The 19,419-nt window shown below is 47.4% G+C and overlaps 1 protein-coding gene across 1 annotated transcript in view; it reads left to right on the top strand.

Annotated features, from left to right (window-relative positions):
- SPAG8 (sperm associated antigen 8) overlaps positions 1–19,419 on the top strand; it is a 111,887-nt gene that overhangs the window by 24,899 nt on the left and 67,569 nt on the right. The gene's annotated exons all lie outside the window — the stretch shown is intronic.

A 19,419-nucleotide genomic window follows, 5' to 3' on the forward strand; every position in this document is an offset into this window, starting at 1 on the left:
TTTGCGCTATGGGTCTGCAGCACCTGTGATATACCTGTACTATGAGTCTGTAGTACCTGTATTATGAGCCTGTAATACTTGTGCTATGGGTCTGCAGCACCTGTGATATGAGTCTGTAGTACCTGTACTATGAGTCTTTAGTACACGTACTATGAGCCTGTAATACTTGTGCTATGGGTCTGCAGTACCTATGATATGAGTCTGTAGTACCTGTGCTATGAGTCTGTAGAACCTGTACTATGAGCCTGTAATACTTGTGCTATGGATCTGCAGTACCTGTGATATGAGTCTGTAGTACCTGTACTATGAGTCTGTAGTACCTGTACTATGAGCCTGTAATACTTGTGCTATGGGTCTGCAGCACCTGTGATATGAGTCTGTAGTACCTGTGCTATGAGTCTGTAGTACCTGTACTATGAGCCTGTAATACTTGTGCTATGGGTCTGCAGCACCTGTGATATGAGTCTGTAGTACCTGTACTATGAGTCTGTAGTACCAGTGCTATGAGTCTGTAGTACACGTCCTATGAGCCTCTAATACTTGTGCTATGGGTCTGCAGCACCTGTGATATGAGTCTGTAGTACCTGTGCTATGGGTGTGTGTAGCACCTGTACTATGAGCCTGTAATACATGTGCTATGGGCCTGCAGCACCTGTGATATGAGTCTGTAGTATCTGCGCTATGAGTCTGTAGTACCTGTACTATGAGCCTGTAGTACTTGTGCTATGGGTCTTCAGTACCTGTGCTAAGAGTCTGTGGTACCTGTACTATGAGCCTGTGGTATGTGTACTATGAGCCTGTGGTACCTGTACTGTGAGCCTGTAGTACTTGTGCAATGGGTCTTCAGTACCTTCGCTATGAGTCCACAGTACCTGTGCTTTGAGTCTGTGGTACTTGTGCTAAGAGTTCATAGTACCTGTGCTATGTGCCTGTGGTACCTGTACTATGAGCCTGTAGTACTTGTGCTATGGGTCTGAAGCACCTGTGATATGAGTCTGTGGTACCTGTACGACGAGTCTGTAGTACCTGTGCTATGAGTCTGTAGTACCTGTGCTATGAGCCTGTAGTACCTGTACTATGAGCCTGTAATACTTGTGCTATGCGTCTCCTGCACCTGTGATATGAGTCTGTAGTACCTGTGCTATGAGTCTGTAGTACCTGTACTATGAGCCTCTAATACGTGTGCTATGGGTCTGCAGTACCAGTGATATGAGTCTGTAGTACCTGTGCTATGAGTCTGTAGTACCTGTACTATGAGCCTGTAATACTTGTGCTTTGGGTCTGCAGTACCTGTGATATGAGTCTGTAGTACCTGTGCTATGAGTCTGTAGTACCTGTACTATGAGCCTGTAATACTTGTGCTATGGGTCTGCAGCACCTGTGATATGAGTCTGTAGTACCTGTGCTATGAGTCTGTAGTACCTGTACTATGAGCCTCTAATACTTGTGCTATGCGTCTGCAGTACCTGTGATATGAGTCTGTAGTACCTGTGCTATGAGTCTGTAGTATCTGTACTATGAGCCTGTAATACTTGTGCTATGGATCTGCAGCACCTGTGATATGAGTCTGTAGTACCTGTACTATGAGTCTGTAGTACCTGTACTATGAGCCTGTAATACTTGTGCTATGGGTCTGCAGCACCTGTGATATGAGTCTGTAGTACCTGTAATATGAGTCTGCAGTACCTGTATTATGAGCCTGTAATACTTGTGCTATGGGTCTGCAGTACCTGTGATATGAGTCTGTAGTACCTGTGGTATGAGTCTGTAGTACCTGTACTATGAGCCTGTAATACTTGTGCTATGGGTCTGCAGCACCTGTGATATGAGTCTGTAGTACCTGTACTATGAGTCTGTAGTACCTGTACTATGAGCCTGTAATACATGTGCTATGGGTCTGCAGTACCAGTGATATGAGCCTGTGGTACCTGTGTTAAGAGTCCACTGTACCTGTACTATGAACCTGTGGTACTTGTGCTATGAGTCCACAGTACTTGTGTTAAGAGTATGTGTAGGAAGGTAGCCTCTTTCTAGCCTTGCTACCCCCACTTTTGGCCTGTTTGTGAGTATATGTCAGGGTGTTTTCACTGTCTCTCTGGGATCCTGGTAGTCAGGGCCCAGTGCTCATAGTGAAAACCCTATGTTGTCAGTGTGTTTGATATGTGTCACTTGGATCCTGCTAGCCAGGACCCCAGTGCTCATAGGTGTGTGGCCTATATGTGTTCCCTGTGTGGTGCCTAACTGTATCACTGAGGCTCTGCTAACCAGAACCTCAGTGTTTATGCTCTCTCTGCTTTTAAAATTGTCACTGCAGGCTAGTGACTAATTTTACCAACTCTGATTGGCATACTGGAACACCTTTATAATTCCCTAGTATATGGTACCTAGGTACCCAGGGTATTGGGGTTCCAGGAGATCCCTATGGGCTGCAGCATTTCTTTTGCCACTCATAGGGAGATCTGACAATTCTTACACAGGCCTGCCAGTGCAGCCTGAGTAAAATAACATCCACGTTATTTCACAGCCATTTTTCACTGCACTTAAGTAACTTATAAGTCACTTATATGTCTAACCCTCACTTGGTGAAGGTTAGGTGCAAAGTTACTTAGTGTGTGGGCACCCTGGCACTAGCCAAGGTGCCCCCACATTGTTCAGGGCGAATTCCCCGGACTTTGTGAGTGCGGGGACACCATTACACGCGTGCACTACATATAGGTCAATACCTATATGTAGCGTCACTATGGTAACTCCGAACATGGCCATGTAACATGTCTAGGATCATGGAATTGTCACCCCAATATCATTCTGGTATTGGGGGACAATTCCATGCATCCCTGGGTCTCCAGCATAGAGCCTGAGTACTGCCAAACTAACTTTCCAGGGTCTCCACTGAAGCTTCTCCTGCTTCCAACCCCTCAGACAGGTTTCTGCCTTCCTGGGGTCCAGGCAGCCCTGGCCCAGGAAGGCAGAACAAAGGATTTCCTCTGAGAGAGGGTGTTTCACCCTCTCCCTTTGGAAAAAGGTGTCAGGGCTTGGGAGGAGTAGCCTCCCCCAGCCTCTGGAAATGCTTTGATGGGCACAGATGGTGCCCATCTCTGCATAAGCCAGTCTACACCGGTTCAGGGATCCCCCAGCCCTGCTCTGGCGCGAAACTGGACAAAGGAAAGGGGAGTGACCACTCCCCTGACCAGCACCTCCCAGGGGAGGTGCCCAGAGCTCCTCCAGTGTGTCCCAGACCTCTGCCATCTTGGATGCAGAGGTGTGAGGGCACAATGGACAGCTCTGAGTGGCCAGTGCCAGCAGGTGACGTCAGAGACCCCTCCTGATAGATGCTTACCTCTTTCTGTAGCCAATCATCCTCTCAGGGATATTTAGGGTCTCTCCTGTGGGTATCTCACCAGATAACAAATCCAAGAGCTCGCCAGAGTTCCTCTGCACTTCCCTCTTCGACTTCTGCCAAGGATCGACTGCTGACTGCTCCAGGACGCCTGCAAAATCGCAACAAAGTAGCAAGAAGACTACCAGCAACATTGTAGTGCCTCATCCTGCCAGCTTTCTCTACTGTTTCCTAGTGGTGCATGCTCTGAGGGCTGCCTGCCTTCACCCTGCACTGGAAGCCAAGAAGAAATCTCCAGTGGGTCGACGGAATTTTCCCCCTGCCAACGCAGGCACCAAATATCTGCATCACCGGTCCTCTGGGTCCCCTCTCATCCTGACGATCGTGGTCCCTGGAACACAGGAGCTGGGTCCAAGTGTCTTCGACAGTCCAAGTGGCCCTTCTGTCCAAATTTGGTGGAGGTAAGTCCTTGCCTCCCCACGCCAGACAGTAATCCTGTGTACTCCGTGAACTGCAGCTGCTCTGGCTTCTGTGCACTTTTGCAAGACTTCCTTCGTGCACAGCGTAGCCCAGGTCCCCAGCACTCCGTCCTGCATTGCCCAACTCGCTGAGTTGGACTTCGACGTCGTGGGACCCTCCTTTGTGACTCTGACTCGACCGTTGTCCTCAGATCTTCTAAGTGCCTGTTCAGGTGCGTCTGCGGGTGCTGCCTGCTTCTGCGTGGGCTCTCTGTGTTGCTGAGCACCCCCTCTGTCTCCTCCTCCAAAGGGGCGACCTCCTGGTCCTTCCTGGGCCCTAGCAGCACCCAAGATCCTCAACCGCGACTCTTGCAGCTAGCAAGGCTTGTTTGCAGTCTTTCTGCGTGGAAAGAACTCTGCATCCTCCAGCACGCCGTGGGACATCTTCTGACCAAAGGAGAACTTCCTGCCACCTTCCGTTGTTGCAGAATCTTCGGCTTCTTCCACCCGGAGGTAGCCCTTTTGCACCTTCATCCGGGGTTTAGTGGGCTCCTGCCCCCCCCCCCCCCTGGACACTTGCGTGACTCTTGGACTTGGTCCCCTTCCTTTAGAGGTCCTCAGGTCCAGGAATCCGTCTTCAGTGTTTTGCAGTCAGTTGTTGTCCTTGCAGAATCTTTAGCAAAACAAAAGGATGATGGAAGGAGTGCTGAACAATGCAAACACCCACCCCCAGTCACAGATCTGGGTTTAATCCATCGTTCTTTTGCTCACCATGCCACCCCAGTTTGGACCCAGCCATATGCAAATCAGTCTTGATCCTGTTCCTTATGGGAACAGTCCAGCCCGAACTGCCAAGCGGAAACAAGCATCCTGGGACCGGTTTCAGGGTTTCACCCTTCATCAGCCAGGCTAGCTTGAATCCAGTGGCACAGTGAGCAAGGGACCCACGTCTGGGCATACCCTTCCCACTTAGGGCAACGTTAGCAAAACAAAAGGATGATGGACGGAGTGCTGAACAATGCAAACACTCACCCCCAGTCACAGATCTGGGTTTAATCCATCGTTCTTTTGCTCACCATGCCACCCCAGTTTGGACCCATCCATATGCAAATCAGTCTTGACCCTGTTCCTTATGGGAACAGTCCAGCCCGAACTGCCAAGCTAGGTCGTCCCTGGACCAGGAACAAGCATCCTGGGACCAGTTTCAGAGTTTCACCCTTCATCAGCCAGGCTAGCTTGAATCCAGTGGCACAGTGAGCGAGGGACCCACGTCTGGGCATACCCTTCCCACTTAGGGCAACTTTAGCAAAACAAAAGGATGATGGACGGAGTGCTGAACAATGCAAACACTCACCCCCCAGTCACAGATCTGGGTTTAATCCATCGTTCTTTTGCTCACCATGCCACCCCAGTTTGGACCCAGCCATATGCAAATCAGTCTTGACCCTGTTCCTTATGGGAACAGTCCAGCCCGAACTGCCAAGCCAGGTCCTCCCTGGACCGGAAACAAGCAACCTGGGACTGGTTTCAGGGTTTCACCCTTCATCAGCCAGGCTAGCTTGAATCCAGTGGCACAGTGAGCAAGGGACCCACGTCTGGGCATACCCTTCCCACTCAGGGCAACTTTAGCAAAACAAAAGGATGATGGGCGGAGTGCTGTACAATGCAAACACTCACCCCCAGTCACAGATCTGGGTTTAATCCATCGTTCTTTTGCTCACCATGCCACCCCAGTTTGGACCCAGCCATATGCAAAGCAGAATCCCCTATCTCGACTTTACTGTCTTTCTGGGGTAGTAGGGTAACTTTACTCCTACTTTTCAGGGTCTTGGGGTGGGGTATCCTGGACACCCTTAGTGTTTTCTTACGCTCCCAGCGACCCTCTACACACTACACTAGGCCTGGGGTCCATTCGTGGTTCGCATTCAACTTTTGGAGTATATGGTTTGTGTTGCCCCTAGGCCTATTTCTCCCTATTGCATTCTGTTGTGATTCTACATTGTTTGCACTACTTTCCTAACTGTTACCTGATTTTGGTTTGTGTGTATATATTTGGTGTATATTACTTACCTCCTAAGGGAGTAAATCCTCTCAGATACTTTTGGCATATTGTCACAAAAATAAAGTACCTTTATTTTTTGTAACTCTGAGTATTGTGTTTTCTTATGATATACTGCTAAATGATATAAGTGGTACAATAGGAGCTTTGCATGTCTCCTAGTTCAGCCTAAGCTACTCTGCCATAGCTACCTCTATCAGCCTAAGCTGCTAGAAACACCTCTATTCTACTAATAAGGGATAACTGGACCTGGCACAACGTGGAAGTACCACAAGGTACACACTATAAGCCAGGCCAGCCTCCTACAGTATGTGATACCTGTACTATGAGCCTTTGGAACTTGTGCCGTAAGTCCACAGTACCTGTACTAAGAGCCTGTGGTACCTGTACTAAGAGCCTGTGGTACCTATACTATGAGCCAGTGGTACTTGTACTATGAGCCTGTGGTACCTATACTATGAGCCTGTGGTACTTGTACTATGAGCCTGTGGTACCTATACTATGAGCCTGTAGTACTTGTGCTATTGGTCTTCAGTACCTTTGCTATGAGTCAACAGTACCTGTTTTAGGAGTCTGTGGTACTTGTGCTATGCGTTCACAGTACCTGTGCTATGAGCCTGTGGTACGTGTACTATAAGCCTGTGGTACGTGTACTATAAGCCTGTGGTACATGTACTATGAGCCTATAGTACTTGTGCTATGGGTCTGCAGTACCTGTGCTATGAGTCTGTAGCACCTGTGCTATGACCGTCCAGCTCCTGTACTATGAGCCTTTGGTACCTGTGCTAAGAGTCCACGGTACCTGTACTATGAACCTGTGATACATGCACTAAAAACCTGCAGTACCTGTGCTATGAGCCTATGGTACTTGTGCTAAGAGTCCGCAGTACCTGTTCTATGAGCCTGTTGTACTTGTGCTAAGAGTCCGCAGTACCTGTACTGTGAGCCTGTGGTACTTGGGCAATGAGTCTGCAGTACCTGTGCTAGCAGTCTTCAGCTCTGTACTATAAGCCTGTGATACTTGCGCTGTGGTACCTGTACTATGAGCCTGTGGTACTTGCGCTATGAGTCCACAGTACCTGTGCTATGAGCCTGTGGTACCTGTACTATGTGCCTGTGATACTTGTGCTATGAGGCTACAGTACCTGTGCTATGAGTCTGTGGTACCTCTACTATGAGCCTGTGGAACTGCTATGAGTCCACAGTACTTGTGTTAAGAATCTGTGGTCCCTGTACTATGAACCTGTAGTGCTTGTGCCATGAGTCTGTACGACCTGCCTCCATCTCTGTACTATGAACCTGTGGTACCTGTGCTAAGAGTCCCCAGTGCCTGTACTATGAGCCTGTGTTACCCACCTGTAGCCCCTGTACTGTGAGCTTGTGGTACTTGTGTTAAAAGTCTGTAGAACCTGTAATACTCACTCTAAGAGTCCACAGTACCTGAGTTAGGAATACACAGCACCTGTGTAATGGTCCAGCAGCACCTGTATTCTGATCCTGTGGTACTTGTTCTATGAGCCCACATTGTCAATGGTATGAGCTTGAGGTACTTGTACTAAGAGTATGCAGTACCTGTACTAAGAGTCTACAGTACCTGTACTAAGTGTCTGTGGTACCTGTATTAAGAGTCCACAGTGTTATGAGTTAGAATACTTAGGCGATGTATACCTGGCACCTGTGCCACAAGCCTGCAGCAGCTGTGCTATGAGCCTGAGGTATCTGCCCTAAGAGTCCACGGTACCTCGGTACCTGTCTATGGTACCAGTGCAAACAGTTCATGGTACCTGTGCTAAGAGTCTTTGATACCTGCGCTAATAGTCTGCAGTACCTAGGCTAAGGTTCTGCAGCACCAATACCAAGATTCTGATACATATTCTAGATTATGCTCTAAATCACAGGCCAGAATTTGGTTTTCTAGACTCTCAGGAACTAAGCATTTGGTTAATGTGCCTTGTTTCAGGTAACAATGAATCCTATGAGAAATGACATGGATAATTGGTGGAACCCAGACCCTCTTTCATTAAGGAAAGGCACACTCAGTAACACTAGGAAACAATGGATGTATTTTGATTATTTTATCATCGAAATCCTATTCTAGTGCACACGGTATGAATCAGAGCTAAAATAAAGACCAAGAGAATGGTAATTGCAACATTCACTAAAAGCATGAACAACAATAAATAATCTATCATATTGAAAATGTGTTAAATAACAATCCCACCCTCCTTTTTTGTACTTTCTAAGCTAATCTTAGCACCAAAAGAAGAACTAATTTGAGTTCCAGATGGTTCACACCCACATACCTGTTCGAACAAGAAGAGTTTATGTTCATTATAATAGCAAGGTCTGCTAGTGTCGTCTCTGCTCAAAGTCCCTCTCTAACCCTTCACACTCTGTGCTGACCTTATAAAACATTTTTTAGTTGTTGAATCTTTCAAAGTAAACAAGTAGCATAAAACGGTGTGGTATATCACTTATTTCATTCGGCAAGACTGTGTTCTTTGAACAATAACAACATATAAGAAACGTTGTTATCAGCTTTCCAAAACACTTTGTTTTTAAATAATTGTTATTAATTTGTGAACAGACTAGTCAACTCAGAATAAATACTGTGAATATATTTGAGTAGACTTGATTATCTGCTGGTAATGTAGAACTTTAAACATTTGCATGCATCTGAGGAATGCAGAGCAATTTCAGCAGCCAGTAGCTTGGCACTAAGCAGGCAGGCTTAACTTAGAAAGCAATATATAAAGTATTTGTGCAACATTTAAAACAGTAATACTCCACTCCAGATTAGAAAAATAGAACTTATTTAATGAACAAAACAAGACCAAAACAAAAATGAAGTTGAGATATGAGTTTTAAAAGATGATCTGTAAATATACTGCTTAGAAGCATATAGCGCCAACTGGGCCTATCTGGTCGTGCTAGATCGGGTCAAATCAGAAAAGTTAAGCCAACCGCAATGGAGTGCGGCTCGGATACAGGGACCAATCTTGTCCCTCTGAAATCACAACCTTGGTTGGGGGTTGCGTTAACCTTGAGGAGCGATGCAAGGAGCAGCACGGTTGATGTGTTGTAGTCTATCCTGGTGTTGTAGGTGATGCCTCGGGTCTAAGCTGCGCAGTTGGAGATTCATCACTGTTGAACCCCTTAGATGCATGTGATGAATCGATGTCGAACCGCGCAGCCGGCGATGCGATGTCACCTTTGGTAGTATGTGGCGGTGTTGAAGGGGATGGGTCGCTTTCGACCGGGGCAACAACATCAATGTGTGGGTTTTTGTAGAAACCAGCTGAAGAGCCCACTTTCTAGGGCCCAGGACTGGATTGCCACCTCTTGGCAGGGTAGGACTGACAGTTGGTAGAGTCCAGAGGCTGTAGCAGGGTTGAGTGAAGTCTTTGATGTCCTTGAAACTTCAGAACAGGAGGCAAGTCAGCAAGCCCTTGGAGTCACTTTGGTTCTAGTGATGTAGAGATGCAGGTCCAGTCCTTCTGACTCCAGGCAAGGAGGGCATCAGCAGGCATAGCAGAGTAGGATTCCAGCAAAGTCCAGCTGAGCCCAACAGAGGGGTAGTCCAGTCAGCACCACAGCAGTCCTTCTTCCTGGTAAAAGGTCCTCAGGTCCAATCGTGTACTGATTTGGTGGGATCAGAAGTCCAGTTCTTATACCCAGTGGCGCTTTGAAGTGAGGGAGACTTCAAAGAGAGGGTTTTGAAGTGCACAAAGTCCCTGTCCTTCTTGCCCTGGCTCCAGGCACACTAGGGGGGGGGGGTTATACAGTCCTTTGTGAGGGCTCAGGACACAGCCCATTCAGGCATTAGTGTCAGCCCCTCCCTCCCATCCTGCCAAGGATGGTCCACCAGGATGTCGATGGGTAATCAGTCACACGTAAGCTCCCTTTGTGTGTGGCTGTCTGGAAGGAATGTGCAAGAGCCCAGCTCTCACACACTCAGAAATGTATTCAGAGACAGGCAGAGGCCACTGGAGGATATAAAGTAAGAAAATGCCAACTTTCTGAAAGGGCTTTGAGAAACAGGGGTCCCTAAGGGTAAAGTAAGTAAAGAATGGTACACTAGGAACATAAGTATAGCCCAGGGAGCATGAGATTAGTTTTATACCTGACATCATTTTATTATAGCCTTAGAAGCCGCCGTAGCGGGCTCTACCGGCCATTAAAGGCCCGCTCCCGCGTTAAAGGCCCGAGCCGAAGGCCTACCTGAAAGGGTGACATATGTAATAAAAAGGAAGGGCTGTGCTTCGAAAAAGGGTTAACTTGCCAGGTCGACATATTAGTTTAAAACTGCACACACAGGCTCTGCAATGGCAGGTCTGGGACGTGTTTGAAGGGCTACTGCAGTGGGTGGAACACTCAGTGCTGCAGGCGAACTAGCCACATTTAATTTACAGGCCCTAGGCATAGGTAGTTCACGTTACCAGGGACGTATAAGTAAACTAAATTTGCTAATTGTGGATAAGCCAATGTTACCTTGTTTTAGGGAAAGAGCATATGCACTTTAGCCCTGGTCAGCAGTAGTAAAGTGCCCAGAAGTGTCAGAAGGCCACACCAAGGATGCCAGGTGTTACACCAAGCACTAAGCAGATGTATTTCCTGTAAGTCAGTACATACCCAACCAGTGAAGATCTATTTTCTGTTGGCCAGTATAAATCCAACTTTGAAGCAGATCAATTTCTTATAGGTCAATACATAGCCTACCTGGAGGCAGACCTTTTTTTCTTCTGGGTCAGCACATACCCAACCTTGAAACAGGTATTTGTCTTGTAGGTCAGTACATATCAATCTGAAAGCAGATCTTTGTTCCGCTGGCTCAGTAGAGAGCCATCCTTGAAACAGATATGTTATCTTCTAGGTCACTACTTACCCAGCCTCGAAGCAGATCTTTTTCTTGGGAGAAAGGGCCTCAATACGCACAACATGAGGGTGGAGATGGTTTTTGGGGGAATCTCTCCTTAAACTGTGTGTATGTATATCATGGGTTTCTATAGTGTGACCATAGCTGGAGACCTAAGGAGTGCTGCACAGGAAACTGGAGCACATTTGATGGTCACATACAGAGGCAAGTTATACTTTGGTTCCTGTTGTATAAGATTGTAGCGAGCTCTGGAGAGAAGGGTCTGCAGTTCCCTCTTGTACAGTAGAAGGGTTGCAGCCATACTGATGGGGATTGGCAGTCGTAGAGGACCTCCCGATCCTGCCATCTTGTGATACTCTTGGCTTGAAAGTCACTCTATGACAATAACCATCACTGAATCACCCTACCAAGCAGGGTAAAAGCCCAAATGTTATAACTCAGTTTTGTGATGTTGGCCAAGTCAGTGTAACACCCTGACATGAGCTGATGCGCAGGAGGTGTTTTAGGACTGACAAGAACTCCTGCCCACCCAAGTACTCAAGCTGAAGGTATTATCCTTAATTTCCTGTGGCCTCTCTGACGCTTTCTTCTACTTAACCAGTGGATTGGAAGATTGCTTTTCACTCTATGAATTTAGCATTTCCCACTTCGAGCCACAAGCAGTAGCGTACCCAAGATTTGCTCTCTTGAAAGGCCAACACGGACGGTGGAAATGTGTAATGATTGAAAGTAATGTCTGCATTTTGCAGTCATGGCAACCGGTCATTACATCAAATAGGGAGCCAGGGATGAGCTACATTGACAACATTAGTCGTTATGACAACACGTCATTGGAAAATGGCGGGTTCAGAGCGTGAAGTGGGGGGAGGCAGACCATTATGTTTTATAAGTCTCTGGGCCTGATTAAGAGTTTGTCGGAGGGGTTACTCCATCACAACGGTGATGGACATCCCGTCTGCCAAAATATAAACACCATTATATCGTAAGAGATTTAGACTTTGGTGGACAGGATATCCGTCAGTGTTGTGACGGAGAAACCCATCTGCCAAACTCGAAATCAGGCCTGCTCTACTTTGGGTAGACGGACTCCCATACTCTCTGCCAGTAGACCAGAAGCGCCAGGTGCTGGGGCATGGTGTCTTATGCACCATCCCTGGCCTTCCTGCCCCTCATATCTCCCACAGCTACCAGCATCTTCTACACCTTCGGTACTGTGTGTCCACTAGTTCATGTGAACAATATTTGTACTTCTGAACTGCTCTTCTAGGCTATTTAATTCCTAAATATATTTCCTATCTTTATTCTAATTTCTGAATATAATTTTATGAACTGGATGCACTTGGTCAGAGTGGCAATAAAGTCGCCTGGTGATTCCAGAGCTGATTATATTGACAAGCTGAGGTGGGGGCATAGAGTAGAAGGGGACAACTCCACGCACCGCCAGGACCCTCACAAGCGTAACTGCATGTTTGGTCATTCACAAGTGGACCTGCCTGTCTGATCCTTCACAAGTGGACCTGTGTGTCTGATCCTTCACAAGTGGACCTGTGTGTCTGATCCTTCACAAGTGGACCTGCTTGTCTGATCCTTCACAAGTGGACCTGTGTGTCTGATCCTTCACAAGTGGACCTGTGTGTCTGATCCTTCACAAGTGTATATGCGTGCCTCACCCTACACAGGTCATCCTTGACCAATGTACACACTTGCCTTATCCTCCATAAGTGTACTCTTGTGTCTGACTCTTTAAAAGTGTACCTGCATGTCTGATGGTGTGTGTGATTCTTCCTGTGTACCCATGCACCTGATCATTCACAAGTGTACACATGCGCCTGATCCTTCACAAGTGTACCCACGGGCCTGCGCCTTCCCAAGTGTACACATGCACCTGATCCTTCACAAGTGTACACATCCGTCTGATCCTTCACAAGTGTACCCATGCACCTGATCCTTCACAAGTGTACACATGCGTCTGATCCTTCACAAGTGTACCCACGCGCCTGCGCCTTTACAAGTGTACACATGCGCCTGATCCTTCACAAGTGTACCCAAGCTCCTGCGCTTCACAAGTATACACATGCAACTGATCCCTCACAAGTGTACCCAATGCTCCCGATCGTTCACAAGTGCACACAGGCACCTGATCCTTCACAATTGTACCCACATGACTGATCCTTCAGAATTGAACCCATGCACCTGATCCTTTACAAGTGTAGCCATGCTCCTGATCCTTCACAAGTGTACCCATGTGCCTGTTCCTTCACAAGTGTACCCATGTGACTTATCCTTCACAAGTGTACTCATGCGCCTGATCCTTCACAAATGTGCCCATGCGCCTAATTCTTCACAAGTGTACCCATGCGCCTGATCCTTCACAAGTGTACCCATTCACCTGATCCTTCACAAGTATACCCATGCGCCTGATCCTTCACAAGTGTACACATGCACCTGATCCTTCATAAGTGTACCTATGCGCCTGATCCTTCACAAGTGTACCCATGTGCCTGATTCCTCACAAGTGTACCCATGCAATTGATCCTTCACAAGTGTACCCACGTGACTTATCCTTCACAAGTGTACCCACGTGACTGATCCTTCACAAGTGTACCCATGCACCTGATCCTTCCAAGTGTACTCATGCGCCTGATCCTTCATAAGTGTACCCACTTGACTTATCCTTCACAAGTGTACCCATGTGCCTGATCCTTCCCAAGTGTACCCACGCGCCTGATCCTTTTAAAATGTACCCATGCGCCTGATCCTTCACAAGTGTACCCACATGACTTATCCTTCACAAGTGTACCCATGTGACTTATCCTTCACAAGTGTACACATGCGCCTGATCCTTCACAAGTGTACCCACGTGCCTGTGCTTCACAAGTGTACACATGCAACTGATCCTTCACAAGAGTACCCATACGCCTGATCCTTCACAAGTGTACCCAGGCACCTGATCCTTCACAAGTGTACCCACATGACTGATCCTTCACAATTTAACCCATGCCCCTGATCCTTTACAAGTGTACCCATGCGGCTGATCCTTCACAAGTGTGCCCATGCGCCTAATCCTTCACAAGTGTACCCATACGCCTGATCCTTTACAAGTGTATCCAGGCACCTGATCCTTCACAAGTGTACCCACGTGACTTATCCTTCACAAGTGTACCCATGCGCCTGATCCCTCAGAAGTGTACCCATGCAATTGATCCTTCACAAGTGTACCCACGTGACTTATCCCTCACAAGTGTACCCACGTGACTGATCCTTCACAAGTGTACCCATGGACCTGATCCTTCACAAGTGTACCCATACGCTTGATCCTTCACAAGTGAACCCATGTGCCTGATCCTTCACAAGTGTACACATGCACCTGATCCTTCACAAGTGTGCCCTTGCGCCTGATCCTTCACAAGTGTACCCATGCGCCTGATCCTTCACAAGTGTACCCACGTGACTTATCCTTCACAAGTGTACCAATGCACCTGATGCTTCCAAGTGTACCCATGTGCCTGATCCTTCACAGGTGTACCCATGCACCTGATCCTTCACAAGTGATCCCATGTGCCTGATCCTTCAAAAGTGTACACATGCACCTGATCCTTCACAAGTGTACCCATGCGCCTGATCCTTCACAAGTGTACCCATGCGCCTGATCCTTCACAAATGTACCCACCTGACTTATCCTTCACAAGTGTACCCATGCGCCTGATCCTTCACAAGTGTACCCATGCGCCTGATCCTTCACAAGTGTACCCAAGTGACATCCTTCACAAGTGTTCCCATGCGCCTGATCCTTCACACGTGTACCCATGGGTCTAATCCTTAACAAGTGTACCCACGTGACTTATCCTTCACAAGTGTACCCATGCACCTGATCCTTCACAAGTGTACCCATGCACCTGATCCTTCACAAGTGTACCCACGCGACGTATCCTTCACAAGTGTACACATGCACCTGATCCTTCACAAGTGTACCCATGTGCCTTATCCTTCACAAGTGTACACATGCACCTGATCCTTCACAAGTGTACCCATGTGCCTGATCCTTCACAAGTGTACCCATGCGCATGATCCTTCACAAGTGTACCCATGCGCCTGATCATTCACAAGTGTACCCATGCGCCTGGTACTTCACAATGTACCCATTTGCCTGGTCCTTGACCAATGTACTCTCAAGCATCACAACAGCAGACATACATACAGAAGATACAGGCTGCAGAGCAAGGGCCATTCACACACAGATCAGGTGCAATAGTGATAGTAGCTGTGCACACAGAGTAGATGTGCCACAGACATCAGCAGGGCACACGGCACACGCACATACAGAAGATACAGGCAGCAGAGCAAGGGCCCTTCACACACAGATCAGGTGCAATAGTGATAGTAGCCGTGCACACAGAATAGATGTGCCACAGACATCAGCAGGGCACACGCACATACAGAAGATACAACCAGCAGTAGAGCAAGGGTCCTTCACACACAGATCAGGTGCAATAGTGATAGTACCTGTGCACACAGAGTAGATGTGCCACAGACATCAGCAGGGCACACGGCACACGCACATACAGAAGATACAGGCTGCAGAGCAAGGGCCCTTCACACATAGATCAGGTGCAATAGTGATAGTAGCTGTGCACACAGAATAGATGTGCCACAGACATCAGCAGGGCACACGCACATACAGAAGATACATGCAGCAGAGCAAGGGCCCTTGACTCACAGATCAGGTGCAATAGTGATAGCAGCCGTGCACACAGAATAGATGTGCCACAGACATCAGAAGGGCACAGGCACATACTGAAGATACAACCAGCAGTAGATCAAAGGCCCTTGACTCACAGATCAGGTGCAATAGTGATAGTAGCCGTGCACAGAGAATAGATGTGCCACAGACATCAGCAGGGCACATGGCACACGCACATACCGAAGATAGAGGCAGCAGAGCAAGGGCCCTTCACACACAGATCAGGAGCAATAGTGATAGCAGCCGTGCAGACAGAATAGATGTGCCATAGACATCAGAAGGGCACACGCACATACAGAAGATACAACCAGCAGTAGAGCAAGGGTCCTTCACACACAGATCAGGTGTAATAGTGATAGCAGCCGTGCACACAGAATAGATGTGCCACAGACATCAGCAGGGCACATGGCACACGCACATACAGAAGATACAGGCAGCAGAGCAAGGGCCCTTCACACACAGATCAGGAGCAGTAGTAATAGCAGCCGTGCACACAGAATAGATGTGCCACAGACATCAGCAGGGCACATGGCACACAACAACCAGCAGTAGAACAAGGGCCCTTCACACACAGATCAGGTGTAACAATGATAGTAGCCGTGCACACAGAATAGATGTGCTACAAGTATCAGCACGGCACACGCACATACAGAAGATACAGGGAGCAGAGCAAGGGCCCTTCACACGCAGATCAGGCTCAGTAGTGATAGCCGTGCACAGAGTAGATGTGCTGCAAGCATCAGCAGGGCACACGGCACACGCACATACAGAAGATACAGGCAGCAGAGCAAGGGCCCATGACTCACAGATCAGGCTCAGTAGTGATAGCCGTGCACAGAATAGATGTGCCACAAGCATCAGCAGGACATACACACATACAGAAGAATCAGGCATTAGAGTAAGGGCCCTTCACACACAGATCAGGGGCAGTAGTGAAAGTAGCCGTGCACACAGAATAGATGTGCCGCAAGCATCAGCAGGACATACACACATACAGAAGATACAGGCAGCAGAGCAAGGGCCCTTCACACACAGATCAGGAGCAATAGTGATAGCCGTGCACACAGAATAGATGTGCCCAAGCATCAGCAGGGCACATGGCACACGCACATACAGAAGATACAGGCAGCAGTAGAGCAAGGGCCCTTCACACACAGATCAGGTGCAGGAGTGAAAGTAGCCGTGCACACAGAGTAGATGTGCTACAGACATCAGCAGGGCACATGTGCCCAAGCATCAGCAGGGCACATGGCACACGCACAAACAGAAGATACAGGCAGCAGTAGAGCAAGGGCCCTTCACACACAGATCAGGTGTAACAATGATAGTAGCCGTGCACACAGAATAGATGTGCCACAGACATCAGCACTTTACGAAACAACATTGAGCCATCAGGAAAGCTAAACCCTTATTAATATCCTACAGCATAGAACTAAACCATCATTGGAAATCAATCCTTTATTTCATATACAAAATATAATCTCTAAACATCATCAGCATTCATTAAAAAAAACCTATCATAAACATAAATAAAAAGAAGGACAAAAGAAGTGCAAAGAAATCAAGTGCTCGTGATTAGACAGAAAGAACAGAGACAAATTGAATCTCACATCTAATCAATAAAACTAAACTTAAAAAGCAGCCTGTTGGTTAACCCTTTTTCCCATTGAATCAATATTTATTTATAACAGGATTCAATTCCCCCTTTCAGTCCTTCACTTCATTTCCAACAAGAAACCAAATCCAGGCTAAAGTATCATCGTCGACGTTTCGCCCCCTCTCGCCCTCCATTGCGACGCCGCTGCTTACATCTCACCTCTTTCTAGATGCGAGCAGCGGCGTCGGACGGAGGTGACTTGTGCACCTTTGTATTGAGGGATTGAATTGAAAAAACAAGGATACATGACTAACGTAGCAATAAATCTCGTACATGTTGGATTTGAAAATTGAAAGGATAATGGAGAAGATTACTGAGGCACGAGGTTGAGATAAGGCTTGATGTCCCCGGTCTACTAGTCCTGAGGAAGTCCCACGTTGGAGCTCTGAATTGGCCAGAGCGAGAGAGGGCGAAACATCGACGATGATGCTTTAGCCTGGATTTGGTTTTTCGTTGGAAATGAAATGAAGGACTGAAAGGGGGGAATTGAATCCTGTTATAAATAAATATTGATTCAATGGGAAAAAGGGTTAACCAACAGGCTGTTTCTTAAGTTTAGTTTTATTGATTAGATGTGAGATTCAGTTTGTCTCTATTCTTTCTGTCTAATCACAAGCACTTGATTTCTTTGCACTTCTTTTGTCCTTCTTTTTATTCATGTTTATGATAGGTTTTTTTTTTATGAATGCTGATGATGTTTAGAGATTATGGGGGTTATTCTAACTTTGGAGGAGGTGTTAATCCGTCCCAAAAGTGACGGAAAAGTGACGGATTTACCACCAGCCGTATTACGAGTCCATTATATCCTATGGAACTCGTAATACGGCTGGTGGTATATCCGTCACTTTACCGTCACTTTTGGGACGGATTAACACTCCTCCAAAGTTAGAATAACCCCCTATATTTTGTATATGAAATAAAGGATTGATTTCCAATGATGGTTTAGTTCTATGTTGTAGGATATTAATATTGATTCAGCTTTCCTGATGGATCAATTTTGTTTCGTAAAATGATGTACCCAGATCCTTCGGGTTTCTAATGTGTTACCCTGTGTGGTTTGTAATATACAAGCATCAGCACGGCACACACACATACAGAAGATACAGGCTGCAGTTGTGACAAATGTGCTCAGAACAAGCCTCTCCGCATACAAATGGGACAAGAACAGGCAGGAGTCATCCCTTCCTTTTTCCCTGTAGACAGTCTCCAAGAGGCCAGAGGTACCACGTTGTGCACACCTGGTGTGTTCCTACCGCTGTAGAATCTGCAGCTGTCCAGCAGAAGTACTCAGTGGGTCATGACTCTCTTCGATGAACATGACGCAAAGGGATGCACAACACACGTGTCTGCATCTCTGCAGCATCTGCGTTATTCCAGCTGAAATAGAATTTTGGGTAAAGATGGTGCCATGAGTACATGAGTTACAGGGACACATGACACTAGTGTGTGTATCTCTCTTCAGGATTGGCAGTAGGCCATGAAACTTGCACTTCAGTGGGGATCATCTTCTAGGGACATAACCTAGAGAGCCGTGTAAACCGGGGTGTACTTATCTCTACGGGGTTTGAAGTTTTCCATCAGAAGTGCACTCTGTGTGAGGGTTCTTCAAGGACGATGATGCAAAGGGTCGTGTGAAACCTCCATCTGTACGTGCCTGCACTGGATCTGCTGAGTTCCAGCAAACCTTAGAACCTGAAGTGTAGTTTTGGGTGGGGAGGTCTCCCTGGGGTTCTGCAGGGCCACACAATGGATCCCTTGTGGATCCAGCTGAGATGCATTCCCCTCCAGCAGCTGCTTGTCCTTAGCTGCGGACAATGGTGCCTTGTCTGTCTGTTTATATCTCCTCCGCCTTAGCAGGACAAGAAAACTTCACAGGCTGCAGGAAGGAGACAGATTTTCCCTCAGGTCTGGGTATACTTTCGCTTCTTCTGCTACATTTGGGAGAGCATGATCCCTATACACAGACTTGTAATAATAACATCTGGCTGGTCATGTAGCTATGCATGGAACTTCCATTCATTAGACCAGGTCGTAGCTCACCGGGCAGCAGCTATTCTAGAAGAATGACTTGTAGAATTAAGACGGCTAGCGCACCTGAAGCTGCGTGTACCCAACGTCCATGGCTAGCACACCCAAGATAGTGCTGACTTGAACCCACACATAGACAGCTAGAGCACGCGGAGCTGCGCGTACCCAAAAGAGTACTGACTTGAACCCGCACGTAGACGTCTAGCACACCCGCAGCTGCACGTACCGAAGAGAATGCTGACTTGAACCCGCACGTATATGGC

Source organism: Pleurodeles waltl, chromosome 1_2 (assembly GCF_031143425.1).
Source record: "Pleurodeles waltl isolate 20211129_DDA chromosome 1_2, aPleWal1.hap1.20221129, whole genome shotgun sequence".
In the NCBI taxonomy this organism is placed as follows: domain Eukaryota; kingdom Metazoa; phylum Chordata; class Amphibia; order Caudata; family Salamandridae; genus Pleurodeles; species Pleurodeles waltl.